Source organism: Myxine glutinosa, chromosome 7, assembly GCF_964187855.1.
Source record: "Myxine glutinosa chromosome 7, kmMyxGlut1.1, whole genome shotgun sequence".
Lineage (NCBI taxonomy): Eukaryota > Metazoa > Chordata > Myxini > Myxiniformes > Myxinidae > Myxine > Myxine glutinosa.
The window spans coordinates 129461600-129484477 of record NC_136267.1 but is presented as its reverse complement, the minus strand read 5'-3'; positions in this window follow the sequence as shown (position 1 = coordinate 129484477).

Genomic DNA, 22878 nt, shown 5'->3' with positions numbered 1-22878 from the left:
TTGCATTACCTTGTTTTGACATGTACCCTTGCGCGCTTTCCCCCGCTAACCTCTGCTTTGTCTTTCCTCCCCACCCATGGACCCATATCCTTTGTTGAAGGGAGTGTGCAGGAACCCTGAGCTGTGCGGCTGCACTTTTCTAGTAGATATACCAAGTAGATACCCTTGATGCATATCCTTGTAAAGAACCGATCGACGTGTGCATGTGCACATGTGCATGGATTTGCAAATGCCTGCCTGTACGTCGTCGTTTCTGCGTATATCGCATCGTCCAAAAATAAAGAAGCAAGCAACTTCGGCCGCTCGAGGAAAGACGGGGCATGCCTACGACTCGGAGGCGAGCGTCGATCCCCGGGGCGGCCGGGTTCACGAAACCCTGAGCTCGTTCGTTCGTCACAGACGACACGACACGACCACCGGTGAAACTACTCAGACACGTTGGGTAAAGCATGCTGTGGTGAAGCGGGCCGCGGAGCCACTCGGCACACAAGCCAGCTCACGGTCGACACGTCCGTGCCGGTCACCCCGTTCGAGAAGACCCGACCGATAGAAAACAACGGAGGGACTCCCGACGGGGAGCGGCAAAGATTCAGGGCGAAGCCGCAGCCTCCTCCAGTTATTTACTCTAGTTTTCCGAATTACGGTGTTTGTCTTCATTTTATGGCATATTTAAGACATTACGCCCGGTTTACGTCAAAAACCGAGTTACGTCACGGCTTATGGAACCAATTAATGATGTAGGCCGGGTATTACTGTACTGTGTTTCTCATTTTATTTAACATGTGATAAAATATCTTTGTATTGACATTTATTAATTATTTTCCGATTCAAAAACTGATCTAGAATGGCTGATGCTTCATTAAAACAATTGTTGTTTCCCGCCTCATTACTACCCAACAACAGTAATAGTCTATGAACTAATTGTGATGAGTCATTTGGAAGAAAACTAACACCCGAATCAAGCCTACTTAAAGCATTAATAATATATTTTTCCTTCTCATTCTTCTTACTTTTACCAGCAACAGAAACTCGATAATCAAGCAAGTGTAGAACATCAATATATACCTTATCTTCCACATTTTCCATATCAAGCGGTTCATCAAAATATTTTGAATTAGTATACCCATCTTTTGTGAGAAGAAACATTAATCTCGTGGTTAATTTAACATTTGGTTGAGCAGAACTCAAAAACACCAATTCATCATTACATATCAATACCTTTTCTTTCACAAGATGAAACACTCCTGGTTTTTCTGTTGGAATGAGGCCCGCTATGGTTTTTGAACCCGCTGTATATTCATTGTTTTGAAGGGTTTCTACAACATAATCAGGATGATGATTTTTCTTCTCAAGTTGTTGGAATAATCCTTCCTCATCATATTCTAATTCTCTTATATCTCCAAGCTCTTGCTCTGTCATTTGACTAAAATCTTTTATCATTTGAAGTTTTTTTGGAGTATATTCCATCGTAGGACTTTGAAATGAAACCGCATTTTGTTCAGAAGATTTTAAAATAGGTTTAAAAAACTTCTCTTGTTTTCTTTCAAATACTTCTTCACCTAATACTTTCTGTCTCCGTTTCTTCTTTATCTCTTCCTGTTGCTTAACAACTTTTGAAACTAATTGATTGTATTCCTTAAATTTTCTTGCTCGTTCTTCAGCGTTCATTTTATTGATACAAAAAAAATTATTGGTTATTGCATCATCTTCTTTAACAACAATATATTTATATTTTTCAACCGTATGTTTCATATACCCCTCAAATTTCTTTTTACTACATAATGTAGAACAATTATCTCTCCAAAAATTATTTATATCTATTGAATTTAGTTTGAATAAAATAAAAGTATTGCATTATTTCTTATTGAGCGGCGAGGGAGTTGAAAGTATGATTGACTGAGATAAATACAATTACAAGAAGAATGTCGTCCCCTTGTATAGTAGCTGTCCATAACCGTTTGGTTTCTCTCATTAACACAATCGTCAAAATAACGAGGTTCTTTTTTGTTTCATCTAAATCTTGGGGTAAAGATATATCATCCGTATTATCACTGAGAATAGAAGTTATGGTTGTAGGTGATGTGGGTTTTGATTTATTTTTACCCTTTTGTGGAGTATCACAAAATAGTTATTAAATCTTTAATGTTGTACTTATAGTCAGGTTCACTATGTCAATAAATTATATTTCGTTCAAAATCATGGTAGATTAGCAAACCTATACATTTTTGGAAAGGTTATAGGATAAGGAAACTAAAAATCAATGTTTACATTTGGAGAGATACCTGTATGGCGGCCATTTTGGATTTTCAAAATGGCCACTGTAAAATACATATTTTGTTATATTTCTGCCTCTAATTACCCTAAAATCTTTTTAAAATATACTAAACCTATATTTTCAGGGACAAGGAATCCAATGAAAGTATCAAATTAGTGCTATGGGGAATGGTAAGACACGAATCAAAGGTTTTGAATTGCAAAATACTGTCTTTATATTCGCGATAAGTTGCACAATCAAATACATGTTATCATTTTGTACAGGCAGTTAATAACATAAAAATGTGTCACAATAATTGATATCACCAAACATACACAGGCAGTCAGCAAAATCATATACTGTATACACATGCAGTCAGTATAACTTCACATCTACACAGGCAGTCAATGACAAAATATACACAGGCAGTCAATGCCATCAAACATACATGATTACAGAATATGCCATTTAGAGTTCGTCATCACTGTCCTGTGTGTCGTATCCGACAATATAGTCTGCATCGTTTTCACAGTCCGTTCCACACAAGCAAAGGTCGGTCAAATTGATTGGCAAATCGAATTGGTCGAATGGTCGATCGAATCGAATTCGATGAATCAAATCGAATCGATCGAATTGGTCGAATGGTCGATCGAAGCGATTGGTCGAATGGTCGAATGGTCGAATGGAATTGGTCGATTGGTCGAATTGGTCGAATCGAATTGGTCGGAATTGGCAAATGTAAACATTGATTTTCAGATTTTCCATGTAATAACGTTTCCAAAAATGTATAGGTTTGCTAATCTACCATGATTTTGAACAAAAAAACATAGTGAACCTGACTATTATTTAGTTCGTGTTGAAGTTTAAATAAACCGATTATATCTTCTTTTTGAAGCCCCACATTAAAACTTTGTGATAGTAGTTGATACTCTGGCTGAAAACTTGACTTTGTGAAAATTATTAAATTTTCATAATCTAAAATTTTTTGGAGTAAGGAGCATCTTTAAAAGCAAACAGGTTTTCCCACATCCGCTTGAACCAACTATTAGACATCTTAATGAATTTAGGAGATTCTTATGATTATTAAATTTTATCTTACTTTCCCAAACGGGTAAAAAAGCATCCATTTTTTTTTTTTTTTGAATACAAGATCGAGGCTCGTGAAAGAGCCAACATTAATCACACAAAAAGTCAAACCGACACACAAAACACAAAAAATATGGGGAGAGAGGGGGAAGGACACAAACAACATTTGAGAGCAGGGACAATGGGAGAAATGTGGGAGGGGGAGGACTTTGGGGGAGGTGGGAGAGGTATAAAACATATGAACACTTTGTATAATTCAGTATACAAAAAAAAAAAAAAAACTTTGAAAATTTGACCTTTGTGACCTTGAAATGTCAAAACGAAGGTTACTGACCTTGAAGTGAGTTAGGAAATAATGTATAATCAGTTATGAGGTTAGTTAGCTACACAATACCGAAAATTCGGTTCGATTCCGACAACTGACATATCACTATCGACAACCGACAACCCCAGATCCACTTCTTGGAAATTCCAACTTCTTTCCTGGAAGTCCTTGCAGTGTTCATGTTTTATACCTCTCCCACCTCCCCCAAAGCCCTCGCCCTCCCACATTTCTCCCGTTGTCCCTGCTCTCAAATGTTGTGTTTGTGTCCTTCCCCCTCTCTCCCCATCTTGTCTGCTGCTCCCCTTATTTTTTGTGCTTTGTGTGTCGGTTTGACTTTTTGTGTGATTAATGTTAGCTCTTTCACGAGCCTCGATCTTGTATACAAAAGAAAAAAAAAACAAAAAAAAAAACACTCCAAGGACTTCCAGGAAAGAAGTTGGAATTTAAAAAAAAAAAAAATTATATAGGTTTGAAAAGATTTAGCGTTTAATCATTCGGTCTGTGTGTTATCCCTATTATAATTATGTATACATATTAGAATTTTCTCAACCAAACGTTTAATTGCGTTAAATATATATTGAAATATTCTGTCTTGTTGTTCATACATTTTATATATCCCAACAAATAAAAAAAATCAATTTTTTTTTTTGAAATCTTTGCTGTCTTCTCCCAGATAGCGGATCTGATCGGTCTTCGTGTCATCATTTACCTTTTTTTGGGAAAATTGGGAAAATGTGGAAATTTTCAAATCTGAAAAATTATGAAAATGAAAAAGTTGAAAATTTTGAAAAATGGATTTTTGGGAAAAAGTGGCTTTTTTTTTTTTTTTTTTGATTTTTTGAAATTTTAATTTTTTGAAAAATGAAATTTCAAATATTTGAAAATTCTGAAAAAACAAGCATTCTGAGTATTGCGCTGCAATACATGTCCCCTACCAAAGTTCAAAGTGCCATAACTTTGTCAAAAATGATCGAATATGCAAATTTATGCACGGCTGATGCTGGTTTTTAAACTTGATCTGAAGTATGCTGAGACACATGTGTGTCACGCTGAGACACATGTGTGTCACCCCTCGCCTCGTTGATAAGCCCGCAAGGTCGCTCCGTGGAGCGGCCTGCATGTATTGCACTGTGTGAATTATATAATTACCAACTCACGGTCTGAGGTACTAGCGATTCAAGAGATATCCATTTTTTTATATTTTCATTTAATAATGACCTATCGTTTAACTGCCAATTTAACTACGTTTAACTGCCAATAATATAATAATACTGCCAATAATAATAACGTTTAACTGCCAATAATGACCTATCGCAAATTCCAAAAGGACATTTTAGTAGACTGACATGCTGAACAGATCTGTGAAGTTTCCCCTCGATTGGATTAAAAATTAGGGAGGAGCTAGGTTTTAAAGGTTCATGCTTAAAAACGTTATAACTCTGAAACCATGTGACGCATGACGTCATGCTCACTGACTTTTTTGTTCGTCATGGGTATGCGACTCTGTCTGCAAAGTTTGGCCTCGATTTGTTCAGCCGTTGCAGAGAAAAAGGATTTTTCGTGTTTTCACAAAAAACAATATGGCGGCCGAACCACGTGACCTGTGACATCATAATTACCATTAAAATATTCTACAGACCGAGTCCCTTCTACGGTGAAAATTTGATCTCAATCGATCCGATTATTTCAGAGAAAATGTTTTTTAAAGGAAATGAAAACTTAAAATGGCACTGAGTTAAGGATCATCAGAATCATCAGAATTCCCAAAGTTCAAAGTGCCATAACTTTGTGAAAAATGATCGAAACGTCGTGAAGTTCGAACTTGATCTGTAACTTATCATGAGGATACCATGTGCCAAGTTTGAAATCATTAGCATTAAGAGTTTAGAAAAAAAAGTCCGGAAAACTGTTCTTTGCATGATGGACTGACGGACTGACTGACGGAGGGACGGCGTGCAAACCTATAGTCGGTGTACACCGGTAGGGGACTAATAATTCGCGTTTTGGCGAGCTGTCCCAGAATCGGAATTTTAACCCTACTAACCAGGAACAAAGCCAACACGAGAAGAGCCAACGCAAATGGACAGTCCAGAACAAGAGGGTCAAGGGAAGAGGGGAAAATGCCGGTGAGCGAGTGGTTTTACTGATCATCTTGTGACGTCAGCTGTTTCTCCTCCAACCAGCGCGGTGACCCTCGACCTCTCGAATCTTCCGATCGCGTTGGTGTCCTCTCATTGGCCGATCACCTTTTGCCCTTCGTGTCACGCCATCCGTCGGTGGCCAATCAGTGTGTTGCTCTTTCCACCAAGTACGGGGAAGCTTTCTGCCCTTCCCCTGACCAATCACACGTCCCTCCCTACCCTGCCAATCGGTGACCTGCTCTTTCTCGCCCCTCCCCCCCCCCCCCCCCCCCCGTCAATCAAGAGTCCTTCTGGGTGTGGCTACTGCCTGCCTGGTCGATGTGTGTTTGCCACGGCACCGTAGTACGCGGTCGCTTCCTGCTTGTCTTTTCGGTCAGTCATTGTGGCGGCGGGGGAATTAATTAATGTGGTGCACTAATGGATCTACAGTCACATGAAAAAGTAAGTGCACCCCATGTCAAGTTTTGACTTTTTCAACCTATTTCAACATACAGCTATTTGATCTTCATTTCAACAATATTGATAGATAAAGGTGATATAATATCACAAATATCATGAAACATTTACATTTTGTAGTCCATTGTATAATTTAAATAAATATAAATGCAAATTTCGCATGTGGAAAAAGTAAGTACACCCCTACATTTATCACTACTTCAAATACCTAAAATTAGAATCAGGTGCACCATCTCAGGTGCAAATGATTAGAACATCGTTAGAGAGGATCTTGGAGGAACCTGTCTTATTTAAACCTCAGACATTTAGTTTGGTTTGCTCTTTGTTGTTGAAGTGTGTGGCGTCACCATGCCTCGATCAAAAGAGCTCTCTGAGGCCTTCAGAAAGAAGGCTATAGATGCCTACGAGTCTGGGAAGGGATTTAAAAAGATCTCCAAACAATTTGAAATCAATCATTAGACTGTCCGGAAGATCATCTACAAGTGGAGATGATTCCAAACAACTGCCAACTTGTTCAGGCCAGGCCGCCCCAGCAGGTTCAGCCCGAGAGCAGACCGAAATATGCTGAAATAAGTCTCTAAGAACCCCCAGAATGTCATCATGGGACCTACAGGTAGCTCTTGCCACTGTTGATGTCAAAGTGCACGAGTCTACCATTAGAAAGAGGCTGCACAAATTTGATCTACATGGGAGGTGTGCCAGGAGGAAACCTTTGCTGTCCAGAAAGAACATCAGGACAAGACTAAAGTTTGCCAATGAACACCTAGGCAAAGACCAGCACTTCTGGAACAATGTGCTCTGGACAGATGAGTCAAAGGTAGAGCTATTTGGCCACAGTACCAGAAGACATGTTTGGCGAAAACCAAAGACAGCATTTGACCACAAGAACCTGAAAGCAACTGTAAAGCATGGTGGTGGAAATATTATGGTTTGGGGCAGCTTTGCTGCATCAGGGCCTGGGCAGCTCTCCATCATAGAATCCACGATGAATTCTTCATTGTACCAGAGGGTGCTTGAGGATAATGTGAGGCCATCTGTCGGAAACTTGAAGCTCAACCGAAGGTGGACCTTGCAACATGACAATGACCCTAAACATACCAGTAAATCCACCAAGGAATGGCTGAAAAGAAAGAAATGGATGGTTCTGGAATGGCCAAGTCAAATCCCAGATCTAAATCCCATCGAGATGTTGTGAGGGGATTTGAAACGAGCTGTGCAAAAAAGAAGCCCCTCAAACATCGCACAGCTGAAAGAATTCTGCATGGAGGAGTGGGCAAAAATTTCTCCCAGTCGAAGTCAGAGATAGTGGGGCAACTTAGCATAACCATTGTGCATTTTGTGAGGATAGCACCAAATTTGGCACACTAGTAGACTATCATATTATGAAAAGATCTGGATATTGGGCCATCTCAGATTCAGAGATTTGATTTTTGCAAGATTTCGATTCGATTGGGATCGAAGAGAACACCTTCTTCATCTTCTGTACAGTGAAGTTGCCAGCCCTGAATTATCTGGCTACATCTGGGTGCTTCATTGGGAGTGCAACCATGTCCCTCAGGTGAACAGGGACCCACCTGGCATAGTGTGTGTGGTCTAAGGCATGGAACCATGGGACCAATTCCGTCAGGGCATCGAGGTACATCGTGAATGAAGCCTGCCGCAGAGAACGCACGTAGACCAGTACCAACATCTCTAGTTCCAGCACAGTTGCCCAGTACTGAAAGTTGGGAATGTCTTCTCCTCTCTGGTGACACCAGGCTTCGAACTCAGGCAGGTCTTCTGCATCATCAGCATATGTCATACAGTGGCGTTCATATGCACGGTGTTGAAGGATGTGCAGTGCCGCTGCAGTGATTTGATGAGCTCTTCTTGTGCGGGTGACGTGGGCAGCTCGCAGGAAGGAGTCGGCCGTCCCTGGCGTTGCAATCTCAGCTTGCAAATCTGCAAAATCTGCAAATCTTGCAAAAATCAAATGTCTGAATCTGAGATGGCCCAATATCCAGATCATTTCATAATATGATAGTCTACCAGTGTGCCAAATTTGGTGCTTTCCTCACAAAATGCACAATTGTTATGCTATATTTAGATTAGCTGCCGGACTAAGACTGGTAGACAGTTATAAGAAACGCCTACTTGAGGTTGTTTCTGCCAAAGGGGGCAATACCACCTATTAGAGCCAAGGGTGTACTTACTTTTTCCACATGCGAAATTTGCATTTATGTTTATTTAAATTATACAATGGACTACAAAATGTAAATGTTTCATGATATTTGTTATATTATATCACCTTTATCTATCAATATTGTTGAAATGAAGATCAAATAGCTGTATGTTGAAATATGTTGAAAAAGTCAAAACTTTACATGGGGTGTCCTTACTTTTTCACGTGACTAGATCTACTGTATAAGAGTGCGTTGCCATACGGGACACCGGGATAATCACAGATGTTTGACATACCGGGGAGTTAGCCTGATCCCTATCCTACCTATCACCCGATCATCCTCGTATGATCACAGGTACACACTTAATCCGACATTCGGGCGACAGAACTTATTACATCCAGATTCCCTATCCCGACAGACGAAGCACCTACCTATGCAGATCTACCTGGATCTAGATATTCCCTACCCAAACGACATAACAGTATTGTTGCGGATCCAGGGGACGGCACTCCCATTAGCAAGGGGCGGTTGAATCCCCTTGTCTTGTTAAGCTGGCCGTCCGACCAGTCCTGGGGGTATGACGTCACGCCCGGTCAGCGCTGAATAGGGTAGTAGGCCAATCCTTCCTCTGACCTAAGTACCAGCGCCTTCCGGTACGCGAGGAAATACTCCCGCCCGAGCCGCAGCATAATTGATGGATTGCGCCGAGCGAAGCGAGCCACGACGCGGGCCGTTAACAGATTACTAAGCCCGATTATAAAGTGGTTCGGCCAAAATCGTGCCACAGGCACTCAATTGAAAGAAATCACGAAAGCGATCAGACGAGAATGAAACCAAAGTAAGGAAGAACAGGTATTTATTTACTACTATACAAAACCAAAGAAGAAACGAAGGTAATTTACAGGACGAGGAAGAAGAAGCAGATACACAGAGCAATTCTTAAACAGGCTTACTTATACCCCAGGGACAAGACGAACAGAACAAACTCACGTACACAAAAGGGGATTGCAGGCAGGAATGGCTGGACGAAGGATGAGAAGGGTCCGTGCAGAACGGCAGGGCTGGAAGCGAGCGGCCGCCGACTCCCCGCACTCGGGTTCACACGGCAGGGCTGCTTGAAGCAACGTCTCGGAGCTTCACGTAGCTGGTCTCTCCTGCCTTCTCACCGACTCTCTGGAACCTCCTCATGCGCGCCTCTCTCAACTCCAATTCGTACCTTCTTTGTCCAACTCATCTGCACGTCTCGTCCTGGTGGGGGCCTCGCGCCAAGGGTTTTATAACCACCCCCGTGGAACTTTCTCGAACTCACCAGACGTTTTTTACCACGCCCTACCAAGCCATGCTCACCGCGCCCTGGTTGGTCGTTAAGGGCTCTCTGGCTCCACCTTTGATGATGAGGGCTCTCTGGCTCCACCTTTGATGACGAGGTGGGGCCACGCCCTTCTTCTCTGATCCTGGCCTCGTGGGCAATGGAGTTTTGGCGCGATGTGGAGCCAGTAAACACAGCCCCATGCAACTTACTGGCACTTTTAGGAGGCCATTGGGGATATTGAAAGGGATCCATCTCATTTGATTGATGCAACGTAGAGTCGACTATTGGAAACACAGCCTTACCTGAAACACATACTAATGATATAACTATGAAAAGGGCCTATGATTCGCTATGTGTTATACAAACACATAGCAGAAACATAGCAGAAAAGCAGAAACAGCAGAGCATGAAAGTTATAAGGCAGCCAGGAAGGCTGCAAAGAAAGAGGTAGCAAAGGCGCAGGAGGCATGTAGGAAAATGTTCGGAGAATGCTTGGATTCGGAAGAGGGTCAGAAAGCAGTATTCAGGATTGCAAAGCAGATAGCGAAAGAGAGGTGTGATGTGATGGGGGTGAGTTGCTTGAAGGATGAAGTGGGACAAATCGTTGTCGACCCAGATGGAATTAAAGGAAGATGGAAAAGATATATGGAAATGCTGTTGAATACAGAGAATGAATGGGATGGCAACATAGAGAGTAACCCAGTTTTAGGACCGGCAGAGAAGATAACTGAGAAGGAAGTTGAGGAAGCGATAAAAGCAATGAAGAGTGGAAAAGCGGGAGGGCCGACGGGAGTTGTGGGAGATATGTTGAAGGCAGCAGGAAGTTGGGGTGTGAAGAGAATGACAGAGATCTGTAATTTGGTGGTGAAAGAAGGCCGCATTCCAGTGGATTGGGAAATGAGTACCCTCGTCCCTCTATACAAGGGGAAAGGTGACCCTCTGGCGTGTGGCTCGTACCGAGCGATAAAGTTATTGGAGCATGGAATGAAGGTATTGGAAAGGGTGTTGGAGAGGAGGATAAGGAAGAAAGTGAAGATCGACGAAATGCAGTTTGGATTTATGCCAGCGAGAGGAACAACAGACGCGCTCTTTATTGTGAGGCAGTTGCAGGAGAAGTACATGGAGAAGAGGAAGAAGTTGTTTCTTAGGTTTGTTGTCCCCCGTCACACTGCGGAGCGAAAGGGGGACCATGGTTTTCCAAGGTGGGAGTGCATCAGGGGTCGGTACTAAGTCCACTACTATTTGTAGCTGTGATGGAGGTGCTGGCTCAGACCGTAAAGGAGGGTTTACCGTGGGAGTTGTTGTATGCAGATGATCTGGTGTTGATTGCGGAAAGTATGGATGGACTGAAGGAAAAGATGAACAAGTGGAAGGAATGTATGGAGACAAAAGGTCTGAAGGTGAATATCGGAAAGACAAAGGTGATGGCAAGTGGTAAAGCATGTGGTGAGGTGGAAAGAACTGGGAAGTGGCCGTGTGCTGTGTGTAGGAAGGGTGTCGGGGTGAACTCCATTCAATGTACAATGTGTGCTGAGTGGGTTCATCAAAAATGTAGTGGTCTGAGAGGGTCATTAACCAGTGTGGCAGCTACATTCAAATGTAAGGTGTGCACAGAGGGAGCTGCAGATGGAGGAAATGTTGAGTTGGATCTTGGAGACGGCGTGAAGCTGGAAGGTGTGAAAACATTTTGCTACCTCGGAGACATGCTGAATGGAGAAGGTGGATCAGACTCGGCAACGGTTGCTCGAGTGAGATGTGCATGGAAGAAGTTTCGGGAACTGAGTGGCGTGCTGATGAGGAGGAGAGTGTCGCTGAAGCTGAAGGGAAAGGTGTATGCTGCATGTGTGAGAAGTGTTATGATTTATGGGAGCGAGACATGGGTAATGAACGTAGAGCAGCAACGAAGGCTGGAAAGGGTGGAAATGCGAATGGTTCGATGGATGTGCGGAGTATCATTGAGAGAGAGGAAGACAAATGATGAATTGCGAAAGATGATGGGAATATTGCCTGTGATTGATGCTGTGAAGAGGAACAGGTTGAGATGGTTTGGTCATGTATTGAGGAAGGATGAAAGTGACTGGTTGAGAAGAGTGATGGAAGTTAATGTAGAAGGAAGTAGAGGACGGGGAAGACCGAGAAAGACTTGGCTAAAGATGGTGGAAGAAGAAATGCGGGCAAGGGGGTTAACAAGGAGAGATGCAGAAAATAGGGCAAAATGGAGAAGATTGTCATGGGGACCGCAAGGCTAACCCCCGCTCTGGCAGGGAACATGGCCTTAAAATGCATGTTGTGTTGTTGTTGTATTCGCTATGTGTTGCAATGTGGACTAACTAAGGTGCAATTATTTCAATTAACAGCCAATTAAGGGGAAATGTACACAGGGGTTATTTATAAGGGAATTTACTACTAAATTTACATGTGAAGGTTCTAAAAACCGCAACAGTATGTATGTCCCCTCAAACGTACACCAATCAGAGCTGAGGATCTGGTCACATGACAGGGGTGATGTGATGTCATTACGGCAGTACGATGACCGACTGACTCCACAAACCGCCATGACTCCACAAACCGTGATGCTTTGGTTAGACTGTGTGTTGGTCTTCGACCCCTGGATGGACCAGCCACGGTTATTCGGACTGATCCTGCTTTGGGATTTGTCTCCCTTGTAGTGAAATCGTATCCGTACTGAACCCGGGTGGGGATGCTCGCTGCTCGCTGTCATTGTTGTCCCCACTAGGGGCGTGACTATAAGACCCGTTGCTGTGTCAGTGCTCCGAGACTTCTCCCTTGTGACATGTTACATCGGTAGCCTCGTTAATGGTACGCCTTTATAGAATATCTAGCTTGCTTGCATTGACTGATATGAATGGCTTTATGAGATGTCGCATCGTATGCTTATTGTGTATTTCTACTTACAGGAATGATCTGATGATCTAAATGCAATTAAACCAAACCGTTGGACTAAAAGTTGTGCGGACCTGAATGGTTTTCCACAACACTTAATTGCATTTATGATCTGCTGACATGGCTGGCAACAAGACGTTGACGGTGTCCATTTTCAGCGCCGACCCACAAGCCACGGACGGAGGCTTGCAACTCAAGCACTGGCTCAAGCAACTGGAGCATCTCTTTAATGAGCCTGATACCGCTCCGACGCCTGCCGCGAAGCTGGCAATATTACACTCAAAAATCGACTACCGGGTCTACCACGCGGTCGCTCAATGCACGACGTATGATCTTACCGTCGCGGAGCTCAAGCGGCTTTATATAAAAGAAAAAAGCCCTGTGTATGCGCGTTATTTGCTGCAGACGCGACGGCAGCAACCCAACGAGCCTATGGATCATTACGCCCAGGAGCTCCGGCAGCTCATGCTGGACAGCGCCCAGCCACGGACTCCCGAGCAGGCTAAAGATGATCGACTTTTAGATGCCTTCATAGCAGGGGTCTCCTCTCAGGAACTACGTCTCAAACTCTTGGAGAAGACCGACCTGACCTTCGCTACGGCGGTTGAGCAAGCGACGGTGTATACCGAAGCGCGGATGCAATCGAACGCCTATGATCGCACGCGCCTTTTGGCGGGCACCTCACTACACGCCCGGCCGGAGAGGACCACTGACGAGGACGTGGATCCGCCTGCTGAACTCCGGGATGCTCCGGAGGATGACCCTACCCTGACAGCTGCCGTTACGACCAGCAGACCCAAGGCCTTGCGCGGGGCCGCATGTTTTTTTTGTGGAGGGCCTCATCATGCCCGAGTCGTGTGTCCGGCACGTGACGCTATTTGCCATTTGTGCTCGCTAAAGGGACATTACGCGAAAGTGTGCAAGAAATCGGCACGCGGCTCGCGGCCCTTCGACTCGCGCAGCCGCGGTCGCGCAGGCGCGGCAACCTTGAACGGGCTTGTAGCAGAACCCACGAGCCCAGCGCCTTACCCGTCTTCGAAGGGGAGGGCCCCTCGCTGCGGCCCGCTGGGCGCTCAGACAACCTTGACTGGCGCCACCGGAAAGCCACCACCGTCTCATTCTCCATCGGGGACAAAGGCCGCGTCCTTGGCCAAACCTCGAGCCACGCAAGGGAAGAAACAGCTTTCGAATACTACGGAAGCCTTTTGTCAAAGCGACCAAACGAAAAAGGCGATTTCGAATACTACTACGGAAGCCTTTTGTCAAAGCGACCAAACGAAAAAGGCGATTTCGAATACTACGGAAGCCTTTTGTCAAAGCGACCAAACGAAAAAGGCGATTTCGGCTACAACGGAAGCCTTTATCTGCCAGGAGTGTCAAAAGGCGATGTCAAATACTACTGAGGCCTTTTCTCATCGGATTTTGAATCGCGAAACACCGGAATGCTGGGGAAAGCCCTCTGATGACGATAATGGATTCCCCATGGTCAACGCAGACTCCGGCCACGATCGCAAAACTGCTGCTGGTGTAGGATCCACCCGCGAGGCTGGTCCGACCCATTCGGGGGGCTCAGTCCCGCTCCCAGCTGCCTCGTCTGGCCTGGCTCAAGCCCTTATTCCCCTTATGGTTGAGGGCCATTGTGTTCAGGCCTTGGTGGACACCGGATCTACGGATAGTTTTATCGACCAGCGACTTGTGCTCAGGCATGGATGGCGGATCGGGCGGTCTACACGACGGATCTTCATGGCATCCCAGGGACTCCGGCTTAGCACAAAAGGGGAATGCCGATTGAAACTAGTGCTAAAGGGACAGGTTTTCCCTGATGTACACCTTATGGTTTTACCCGCATTATGTGCTGATATTCTGCTAGGACACGATTTTCTTAAGCTGCATGGACGTCTGGTAATGGAGTTTGGTGGGCCTGACACTCTTGTTGTGGGGGCGGACGACGCGCTAACGGTGTGCGCCCTAGCGCAAATGGACGTCCGTCCGCTTTCGCTGTTCCCCAATCTAACCTCCGACTGTACCCCTGTCGCGGTAAAATCGAGACGCTACTCCCGCGCGGACATGCAATTCATTGCGGACGAAACGACTCAGCTCTTGAAAGACGGCATCATAGAACCTAGTAGGTCGCCGTGGCGTGCCCAGGTCTTAGTGGTGCGCAGTGAGGCCCATCGCAAACGCATGGTAATCGACTATTCCCAAACGATTAACCGCTTTACACAGCTGGATGCCTACCCCCTTCCGGGGATGGACGCGCTAGTGCAACAGGTGTCCCAGTATTCGGTCTATAGTACTCTCGATCTCCGTAGTGCGTACCACCAGATCCCTATCTCTAGGGCGGATCGTATCTATACCGCTTTCGAGTCGGGGCAGCGGTTGTACCAATTTACACGATTGCCCTTTGGGGTGACGAACGGGGTCGCTTGTTTCCAGAGGGCCATGGATGACCTCGTTGCGCGGGAGCACTTAACCGATGTTTTCGTCTACCTCGATAACCTTACGGTTTGTGGATATGACCAAGGGCACCATGACGCTAATCTGAAGCGCTTCCTTGAGGTCGCGCAACGGTATCACTTAACTATGAACGAGGATAAGTGCCGATACTCCCTACGCACCATAGATCTTCTGGGGTACACCGTGACCCATGGCTCTGTCTCTCCGGATAAGGAACGTCTGCGACCTTTGCTCGACATGGCCCCTCCCTGCGATCGGGCTTCCCTGAAACGCGCCCTTGGGCTGTTCGCCCATTACTCCAAATGGGTGCAAAATTTCTCCGCGAAACTTCGCCCCCTTGTGGCCTGCGACACCTTTCCCCTGAGTTCGGCCGCATTGACGGCCTTTGAAGGACTTAAGACCGACATCGCCCGAGCCGCCGTAGCAACCATTGACGAGAGCGGCTCGTTCGTCCTCGAAAGTGACGCCTCGGATCAGGCCATCGCGGCGACCCTCTCCCAAGGGGGACGTCCCGTGGCTTTCTTTTCACGGACTCTTACCTCCGCTGAGCGGCGGCACTCGTCCGTTGAAAAGGAAGCGTATGCGATCGTCGAGTCTATTCGGCGATGGCGCCCGTACCTACTCGGGCGGAGCTTCCAAATCATCACGGACCAGCAAAGCGTTGCGTTCATGTACGACACCTTACACGCCCAGCGCATTAAGAACGAGAAAATCACTCGCTGGCGTATCGAACTCGCCGACTTCTGTTACACCATCAAATATCGCCCAGGGAAGGATAACCAGGCCGCCGATGCCTTATCGCGCCCCACTACATGTGCTGGTATCACCTCGTTGGAGGGCCTACGGGTGCTGCATGCTACTGCGGGCCATCCCGGCGTAACGCGTTTCGCTCATTTCGTGCGGAGTGGGAATCTCCCTTACTCGATTGACGATATCCGCCGTATCTGTCGCGACTGCGCTATCTGCGCGGAAATCAAACCGCGTTTCTATAACCCCCCTATGGGGACTCTGGTGAAGGCTACACGCCCGTGGGAACGCTTGGCGATGGATTTCAAGGGCCCGGGCCGGCCTACCTTAAACGGGCAGTTCGCGCGAGCAAGTACGACCCCCTTGTGGACAAAGTGCAGATTCTCCAGGCTAATCCTGAGCATGCTCGTGTGATGACGTCTGATGGTCGTGAGACTACTGTCTCCGTTCGTCATCTTGCCCCTTGCGGGGTCGACGACCTTAGTAGGGAATCGGACGAACCAGTCGAACCCGTCTATGAGACTATGACCTCTCCCGACGCTCCCATCGCCGACAGTCCACCGACCCTCCCCCCGTCGAGACTGCCCGGGTCCGACGACTTGGCGTTACCCCCTTCATCACCCGACCCTGTTGACGCCTCTGACACCGGGGATACAGGGTTACGAGACGCCGTACCCGGGGAATTTCGAACGCGTGCTGGCAGAGAAATTCGCCGCCCGGCCCGCTACGGTTGGGCCGACTAATACTCCGCGCCCATGCTGACGCTCACTCGCTTTTAGCCACGCGGCCGTATAATTCTGACGGGGGGTGAATGTAGTGAAATCGTATCCGTACTGAACCCGGGTGGGGATGCTCGCTGCTCGCTGTCATTGTTGTCCCCACTAGGGGCGTGACTATAAGACCCGTTGCTGTGTCAGTGCTCCGAGACTTCTCCCTTGTGACATGTTACATCGGTAGCCTCGTTAATGGTACGCCTTTATAGAATATCTAGCTTGCTTGCATTGACTGATATGAATGGCTTTATGAGATGTCGCATCGTATGCTTATTGTGTATTTCTACTTACAGGAATGATCTGATGATCTAAATGCAATTAAACCAAACCGTTGGACTAAAAGTTGTGCGGACCTGAATGGTTTTCCACAACATCCCTCGTGGACAATGATCTTCTCCGACGATATAGGATAAACTTAGAAATTGGACGTGTGAAGAATCGTAACAAAAATCCGGTCGCTGACAAGGCTATTCAAGAACTGGAGGGCGAACTCTTACGTCAGGACCCTTCATGTGGCACAGTTACATCACTGTCACTTGCTCTCGCTACTGCCCGTTTGAACTCCTGCATCCGTACAAGAAGCTTATCGGCATAAGAGATGTGGACTCGGCGAGATCAATTTACGAACAATCAGTTACCTATATTCGACCAACAGTTGATTATGGAACAACACGATCAGCGCATGTCAACCCATCAGTACAGTGAGAAGTCGAAGGCCCCTGTTGGTAGGGCTTCACAACCCACACAGCTAGAGGTTGGCGACTTGGTCTATCTTCACGCTGACCGTAACAAGTCTCAAGCCCGTGATAGGTACCTGGTTGTCCTGGTGGATGGGTCATGGTGCAACGTCCACATGTTTACCGGTTCTCAACTCAGGAGCACTTCCTATCACGTTAAGAGGTCGGAATGCTACACTGTGCCGCCTTGCTCCGGTCGTGTTTGCCCATATCCTCAAAAGAGGACAGGTGACGAATCCTCCGATGAGTGTGACCCGCACCACCAACAACCATCTGGACCCCCAGAACCACCCCATATTCCTTGTCAACACTCAGCACCCATCAACATGAACGAGTCGTCCACACGTGCCCTTGATCCAGTTCCAGCTGACACTGCCAGGGTTCTATCTGCGTGTGCTGACCAGGCCCAGGCGCCCGCTGAGCCTCGTGGATCGGAGGAGACGGATCGTGCAAGTGCAAGGAGTGGAGACACTCCACTCGTCAGCGTTGTCCACCCAGACGGTTTGATGATTACCATTTGGACTTTTGAGGTGATGCATATAGGTGATTGCTTTAGTGCTGTGTAGCCAGTCACTTTGGTCAGATTAATCCTTCATGTTTATTTTGGTTTTTGCCTGCAACAATCTGTTCATCAGTCCTGGTTTTCTTATGGAAAGAGCTACGTTAAGAATGGACTGAATTCAGTTATCATTAGAAATGGTTACATTCGTACCGGTATTGGTTTTTGCCCTTGTGTTATATTACTCAATGACATTTATTTATCCCCATAACCACATATATTGACTCTCTTTATCATATTATAAATTATGGTTCCTTAACTCTCGTTTAGAATAGAGCTTTGGAGGTGGTCACATGTCGTGGAAAGTTTAGCAAAGGAGGAAAAGTGGAATGTTAGTGTTGTTTGGAAGTGACGTTGGTTTGCTCTAACGGGCGTTGCGCATGCGCTGTGTGTGTCCCGGGTCGCTTTCCTTAAATCCATCCTGTGGCCTGTGTTGATCGATCACCCTGATGCGTGGTGAATAAAGCCGATACATCCACGGAGTTATAAATAGACCTCTGTGGATACATCTAGAAAGCCTGAACGTGTTTGGTTGAGTTTTCACTCGGAGTGAAGGAGGAACGACGACCGTTGTTGGTGCCGAATCGATTTTGTTCAAACTTGGCACAAAGACAATGGATGCCCACAGAACTACGTAACTTCCGGTTAGTGCACCCTTCGCGACAACAGTCACGTGATTGGATACGTTGAAAACAAACCACAAAAGGGCACGTGTTACAGCCGGAAATTATGGAAACGGTGTAGGTTATTTGATGATAACTCGCTTAATTCTTGTCTGATCTTTAAAATTTTAATAAGATCTGAAGATTTTAATAATAACAAGATTTTAATAATATTTTTAATTTTAACAAAATAATGTGGTCTGTGCACACACGACTCGATTGCCAGAAAGGTAGGCCACAACGCGTGGATACAAACGAAAGCACTTTATGACAAGCTCGCACATCAGCACTGAGCGGGCTCGACCTTTGAGCCCGCATGTATGTCCCGAAGCCACGCCTAATCCCCGGGCGTGGCCGATCGGCCGAAAGGCGGGGCATGAATGTCAGTTCCACGCCCGGACGCTCGCGCCACCCACTGGTGCGCGGAATTATTGATCCTTGTGCCCGCCACACGCGCCCCCCCAGATTTCCCGCGCACCTAAAGGGTGAGCTTGCGGGGAAGCCGGATGACCCGGCCGAAATGCCCTCTGGCGATGCGTGCAGGGCTGGGGGGTAGCGGGACGCCGGGGCTGGGGGGTGCTGGGGGTCTGACCACCGGGGGGCGGCCTCGACGCGGAGGCAGAGCTGCTTGCGGGGGGTGGTCCAGATCGAGGTGGGCCGGCTTGAGGCGGTCCATGGAGATACGATCCGGAGCACCGCCGATGTCCACAACGAAATGTTTGTCCCCGGTCTCCAGCACGCAGAAGGGCCCGTCGTACGGGGGCCGCAGCGGTGCCCAGTGGGCGTCGTGCCGGACGAAAACGTACTCCGCCGTGCGAAGCTCCGGAGCGACATGGGAGGACGGGCAACGGTGGTGTGCCATCGGCACCGGGGCGAACCGCCTGGCGGTCTCCTGCAGGGTGGAGCGCTGTTGCGCTGCGGACCAAGGAGCCGTGGAGTCGGGGAAAAATTTGCACGGCACCCGCAGCGGTTGTCCGAAGACTAGCTCCGCCGAGGACGCACGCAGATCGTCCTTGGGCGCCGTCCTGAGGCCCAGCAGGACCCAGGGGAGCCGGTCGGCCCAGCTGCCGTCGCGGAGGCTGGCCCGGAGCGCGGCCTTCATGGAGCGATGAAAGCGCTAGCACAGGCCATTGGCCTGGGGGTGGTAGGCCGTGGTGCGGTGCAGTTTGACGCCGAGCCCTTGCGCCACCGCTCCCCAGAGCTCCGAGGTGAATTGGGGGCCACGGTCGGACGAGATGTCCGAGGGGGCACCGAACCGGGCAACCCAAGTGGCGATGAAGGCTTGCGCGACGTCAGCCGCAGCCGTCGCCGCCAATGGCACGGCCTCCGGCCACCGGGTGGTGCGGTCCACCATGGTGAGGAGGTGTGTGAACCCCCGCGAGGGGGGCAGAGGTCCCACCAAGTCGACGTGGACATGGTCGAACCGACGCTCGGGCATCGTAAATGGGGCCAACGGGACCTGGGTGTGGCGATGGACCTTTGCGCGCTGGCACGCGAGGCACGTCCTGGCCCAGTCGCGGACGTTCTTCCTGAGGCCATGCCAGACAAACTTCGCCGCGACGAGCTTCTGGGAGGCCTTCGTGCCCGGGTGGGACAGGCCGTGGATGGCGTCGAAAACCGGGCGCTGCCAGCCAGCGGGCACGATGGGGCGAGGCCGGCCGAGGGAGACGTCGCACAAGAGGGCCGTGCCCGCGACGTCGAACGGCACCTCGGTGACGCGGAGGCCCGTGACGGCGGTCCGCAAGGCCTGGACGCCGGGATCGGTGGTCTGGTCTTCCGCCATCCGGGCATAGTCGATCCCGAGGTGGACCGCGTGTGCGATGGACCGGGAAAGGCAATCCGCCACCGGGTTGTCTTTACCCGTGACGTGACGGATGTCCGTCGTGTACTCGGACACGGCAGAGAGGTGACGTTGCTGCCGGGCCGACCATGGCTCGGCGACCTTGGCCATCGCGAACACAAGGGGCTTGTGGTCGACGAAAGCCATGAACGAGCAGCCCTCGAGCAGATGGCGGAAGTGTCGGACCGCCAGGTAGAGTCCGAGCAGCTTGCGGTCGAAGGTGCTGTAGCGGCGTTCGTGCGGGGGAAGCTGCCGGCTAAAAAACGCCAGCGGCTGCCAAGCACCACACACCCACTGCTCGTGCACCGCGCCCACCGCGTAATCCGACGCGTCGGTGGTGAGGGCGATTGGTGCATTGGGCGCCGGGTGCGCCAGCATGGTGGCGTTGCCAAGGCCAGCTTTGCGCCCGCAAACGCCACGGCCATCGGCTCAGACCAGGCGATGTCACCTTTGCCCGGCTTCCCTCGAAGGGCCTCGTGCAGGGGGCGCAGGAGCTGGGCGATGCGGGGCATGAAGCGGTGGTAAAAATTGACCATGCCCAGGAATTCCTGGAGCCCCTTGATCGTGCGGGGGCGCGGGAAACTCTTGACGGCCTCCACCTTGGCCGGTAAAGGGATGGCCCCGTGCTTGGTGATGCGATGCCCCAAGAAGTCGATGGCGGTGACGCCGAAACGGCACTTCGCGGGGTTGATGATCAGGCCATGCTGGCCCAGGCGTTCGAAGAGCGTGCGGAGATGGAGCAGGTGCTCCTCCCGGGACACGCTCGCGACTAGGATGTCGTCCAGGTAGACGTAGATGAAAGGTAAGTCGCGCAAGATGCTGTCCATGAGCTGCTGGAACGCCTGGGCCGCATTCTTCAACCCAAAAGGCATCCGCAGGAACTCAAAGAGGCCGAAAGGGGTGATGACGGCCGTCTTTGGGACATCGTCCGGTTGTACGGGGACCTGGTGGTAGCCCCGGATGAGGTCCACCTTGGAGAAAACGGTCGTGTTTGCCAACCGGGCGGAAAAGTCTTGAATATGCGGGCCCGGGCAGCGGTCTGGGGTGGTGGCATCGTTGAGCCAGCGGTAGTCACCGCACGGCCGCCATCCGCCGCCAGGCTTTGGCACAATGTGCAGAGGAGAGGCCCAAGCGCTGATGGAGCACCGTACGATGCCCAGCCGTTCCAGCGTGGTGAACCCCGCTTTCGCCACGGCGAGCTTTGTGGGGTCGAGGCGGCGCGCCCGGGCGTAGACCGGTGGGCCGACGGTGGGGATATGGTGCTCCACCCCGTGCTTGACGGCCACCGCTGAAAAGGTGGGCCGCGTGAGTGCCGGGAAACTGGCGAGGAGGCGGGTAAACTCGTCCGCTGCCGGTAGCGTACAAACTAATCTCGCCGGGACGGAACCACTCAGCAAGCCGCTTGGCAAGCTGCTCGGTGAGCCGCTCAGTGAGCTGCTCAGCGAACAAGCGAGCGAGCTGAATGTTTCGGCCTGGATGAGACGTCGACGCTTAACGTCCACCAACAGCCCATTCGGACAAAGGAAGTCCGCACCGAGCAGGGCCATTGGCACGCTGGCGGTGACGAATGACCATCGGAAACGCTGCCCTCCGAACCGCAGTGAGAGGCAACGCTTCCCGAATGTGCGGATGGGTGTTCCGTTGGCGGCAAGCAAAGCCGGGCCCCGGCCCGCGGCTTGCTTGTCGGACGCGGAGGCAGGGAGGACGCTTAACTGCGCTCCCGTGTCGCACAAAAAAGGACGACCAGACGAGGCGTCCGTGATGAACAGGAGGCTGCCGGAATGGCCGACACTCATGGCCGCAAGTGAGCGCCGGCCCGGTCCTTTCCCGACCCGTCAAAAGAACACGGCGGGCGGCACGTTTTAGCCTTGCGGCCGGACCTGGCATGGTAGTAGCACCAGGTTTGCGGCGGTGATGGCCGCGTCGGCCGTGCCGGCGGCGGTGGTGGTGGTGGCGGTGGCGGTAGTGGGTGGGGCGCAGCAGCGACCACGAGGGAATCCGGGGGCGCTGGAGCCTCCGCACCGGGAGTGACTACGGCAGCACCGTAAACCGACCGCGTGTCGCAGGCCGCGAAAAACTTGTCGGCCTCTCCGGCCAGGGCGCGGGGTTCCATGATGTTGGAACCGGCCAGCGCGAGGCGCACCTGTATCGGTAGCTGGCGGAGGAAAAGTGCACGGAACAAGAAATCCGGGCGCTGGTCTCCAAGCAGGGACAGCATGAAATCCATCCGAACGGATGGTCGTGTGTCGCTGAGGGCGGGAAGGTCCAGGAGGCGGTCGGCGCGTTCGACCTCCGTGAGGCCGAACGTGGCGAGGAGGAGACGTTTGAGTGCCTCGTACTTGTGGTCGCCCAGCGGGCGCCGAAGGATGGACACGACACGGGCGGCAGTGCCTGGCCCGAGGGCGGCGACCACGTGGTAGTACCTGGTCTCGTCCGCCGTGATGCCCCGGAGTTGGAATTGAG